Source organism: Phoca vitulina, unplaced genomic scaffold (assembly GCF_004348235.1).
Source record: "Phoca vitulina isolate PV1807 unplaced genomic scaffold, GSC_HSeal_1.0 scaffold5, whole genome shotgun sequence".
In the NCBI taxonomy this organism is placed as follows: Eukaryota; Metazoa; Chordata; class Mammalia; order Carnivora; family Phocidae; genus Phoca; species Phoca vitulina.
Window position 1 is genome coordinate 27,552,170 of NW_022589708.1, and position 3,768 is coordinate 27,555,937.

Genomic DNA, 3,768 nt, shown 5'->3' on the forward strand with positions numbered 1-3,768 from the left:
TCCCAGTGATCCCTGGTCACCTACCACAAGCTCTGAGATTAGTTAACAAATCATCCTGTATACCCCAGGTGTTTTTAAAACTGCTGCTTCTGTGCTGTATCTCTGTGCTATCTCTTTAAGTGTGGGGACTTCACCCTCTTGGCTGTCCCAGAGCCAAGCTCACTGATTTTTAAAGTTCTGGGTGTTAAGCCCATCTGATTGTAATAATTCCAGAAATTAGGGGATGCCTAGGTGGCTCAGTCAGTTAAGCAACTGACTCTTGATTTCAGCTCATGTCATGATCTCAGAGTCCTGGGATCAAGTCCTGCATCAGGCTCCACACTTAGCAGGGAGTCTGTTTGAGGATTCTCTCTGTCCTTGTCCCTCTGCCCCTGCCCCTGCTCATGCTTGCTCACTCTCTCTAAAATAAATAAATAAATGATAAAAAAATTAATTCAAGAAATTAGGACCCTCTTCTTTTCAAAGCCAAATGTTATGGGGATTTTTCCTCCCTATGGAGGTTCCCTGTGCTGGGGTCCTGATATAAGGGTCTTTTTCTCTCCCCATTCTGTGCCCACAGTGTCCCTCCCTTCCATGGACAGTACTGCTGGTCTTTTTAGCTACCAACTGTCTCTGCCCTTCCTACTCTCTTCGATGTGGCCTCTTCTCTACATTTAGCTGTGGAGAGTCTATTCTGCCAGTCTTCATTTCACTATCTGGGTTATTTATACAATGTGGATGTTACCTAGTTGCATCCCTGGGTCAAGTTGAGTTTAAGGTCCTGCTACTCCACCATCTTCCCCTGAAGTTCTGAATGCTCTTTTAATACATATATTTATATGATTTTTGGGGGGGGGGGTTGCGGAGTACTCCTACTCCACCATCTTCCCCTGAAGTTCTGAATGCTCTTTTAATATATATATATATATGATTTTTTTGGGGGGGGGGGGGGGTTGCTGAGTACAGTATACTTTATTGATGGTACATGACAAGATGGGGCTCCTCAAGCTCCTCCCCTTCTTCAGGGGGACTGGGATAGAAACTGTGGAGGACAGGAGATTCTCAGTGTGTTGGGGGATGAGTTGAGGCAAGGACTCTCCAGCAACTGAGGGCCTCTCTCTTCCTCTTGTTCTCGCTGGGGCTGGTGGTCCAGGGGGCTCTTACTCCTTGGAGGCCACGTGGACCATAATGCCCACCACCTGGTTGCTGTAGCTCAATTCATTGTGATACCAGGAAATGCATTTGACAATGTGGTCATTGAGAGCAATGCCAGCCCCAGCATCAAAGATGGAAGAGTGGGTGTCACTGTTAAAGTCACAGGAGACAACCTGGTCCTCAGTGTAGCCTAGGATGCCCTTGAGGGGGCCCTCTGATGCCTGCTTCACCACCTTCTTGATGTCATTCTATTTGGCAGCTTTCTCCAGGCAATAGGTCAGATCTATAACTGACACGTTGAGGGGAGGGACATGGAAGGCCATGCCAGTGAGCTTCCCATTCAGCTCAGGGATGACCTTGCTTACAGCTTTGGCAGGGCCAGTATAGAAGCAAGGATGATGCTCTGGGCAGCCCTTCAGCCATCACGCCACAGCCTCACAGAGGGGCCATCCATGGTCTTCTGGGTGGCAGTGATGGCATGGACTGTGGTCATGATGCTGAAGTTGTCATGGATGACCTTGGTCAGAGGTGCCAAGCAGATCGTGGTGCAGGATGCACTGCTGACAATCTTGAGGAGTTGTCACACTTCTCATGGTTCATGCCCATTACAAACATGGGGCATCAGCAGAAGGGGCAGAGATGATGATCCTCTTGGCCCCACACTTCAAGTGAGCCTCAGCCTTCTCCACGATAGTGAAGACCCCAGTGGACTCCACAACATACTCAGCACCAGAATCACCCCATTTGATGTTGGTGGGATCTCACTTCTGGAAGATGGAGTTGGGCTTCCCATTGATGACAAGTTTCCTGTCCTCAGCCTTGACTGTGCCATGGAATTTGCCATGGGTGGAATCATACTCGAATATGTAGACCATGTAGTTGAGGTCAGTGAAGGGGTCATTGATGGCGACAATATCAGCTTTGCCAGAGTTAAGACAGCCCTGGTGACTAGGCACCCAATACGGCCAAATCCATTTACTCTGACCTTCACCATCCTGTCTCAGGGATGCAGCTGGCACTGCACCAGAAGATGTAGCTGTCTGTCCAATGGGGAGGAGTGAAGAGCCCTAACATGATTTTTAAAGTTAAATGAAATATGCAGAGCCCTCTGCTACATCACTGAATCAAATCTCTTTCTCTCTAGTGACAGTTGAAATATTTCAAGAGTTGTTTTGTTTAAGCTGCAAAACTCTAGTTTTCTCATCTCTACCCTCCCATTATTGCCCTCTACATGCACAAAATGTCAATGTTCCTTAAAGGAATGCATTGAGGATTGGATGTAGTGATTTGGATAGGATTTTTCTATTGTGCCAAGGACAGCAAACATCCTCCTCTGTGGATGTGGAGACCACAGATCAATTCAGCAGCCCAATTGAGGGCAATTTGTAAATCTCTTATGACTTGGCAATTCCATTTCTATTGAATTGTTCTTTACAGTCACTTTGCACATGATTCACAGGAAGCCTGTTTTCAACTTAAAAAACTCTTAATACAAATTGCCTTCATCTTCCATTTCTGTCTCAAAATAGAAAGAATTTAAAAAATAGAAAAAATTAAATACTTTTAGCTATTTCTCCATATTAGTTAGCTTCACACCAACTCCCCTAAACAAAACTCTTGCTGGGGGCAGAAATAAATTAAAATAAAATAAATTAGATTAAAACATTGGATTGGCTGCTTTAACAGAGTTAAAAAAGAAAGAGCCTGTCTGCCCCCATATCCAGTTGCCTCCCTCATGTAAAACCCCAAGATGGTGCGTAGTTCAGGGGAATAAAGTGTTCTGATCCATGAAGTCATATAAACATCCTCTGACCTCCAGTAGTAACTTGTTACAATAATCTCTTCACTGGCACTCTAACATCTCTCATCTCCTTGACTTTTTACTATGCTCCCTTCCTCTATCCCCATTATTAGCGACTTTCTACAAACAATTTCTGTGCTCTGGCCCCCATGTTGCAGAGCAATGCTGGAAAGTTATGAGAAAGTGTTGACTGATCTGTCAAAATTCCTTTTCTGCTTCTAAAAACCTTTTATTAATAGTTTCTCTTCTATGTCTATAGTTTTCCTGTTTTATACCTCTCCTATAACCTTTTTTTTCATTTATACATTTTATTTATTTATTTTTAAATTTAAATTCAATTAATTAACATATAATGTATTATTAGTTTCAGAGGTAGAGGTGATTCATCAGTCTTATATAATACCCAGTGCTCATTACATCATGTGCCCTCCTTAATATCCATCACCCACTTACCCCATCTCCCACACCCTCCCCTCCAGCAACCCTCATTTTGTTTCCTATGATTAAGAGCCTCTTATGGTTTGTCTCCCTCTCTGATTTCCTCTTGTTTTATTTTTTCCTCTATTCCCCTATGATCCTCTGTTTTATTTCTTAAATTCCACATACCTGTCCTATAACCTTTTAGTCTACAATCCTGTTCTCTACCCTGTTGGCTGTCACTGAACATGTGTAATTTGTATCTATTTCTGAAATTCCAATGATTTTCAAATTTTGTTCCTCCTTAACTTTTCCCTTTCTGACTTCCATTCTGCCAATCCATTGAATGTTATTAATAATTAAGGAGATACCATAATTTTTTCTACTCTTCCTCCCACACACTTGCATATATATAC

At 43.3% G+C, this 3,768-nt stretch overlaps 1 pseudogene; it reads right to left on the reverse strand.

Annotated features, from left to right (window-relative positions):
• Nucleotides 1–1,139: 1,139 nt before the first annotated feature.
• LOC116631294 lies at nucleotides 1,140–2,128 on the reverse strand (annotated as a pseudogene).
• Nucleotides 2,129–3,768: the final 1,640 nt, after the last annotated feature.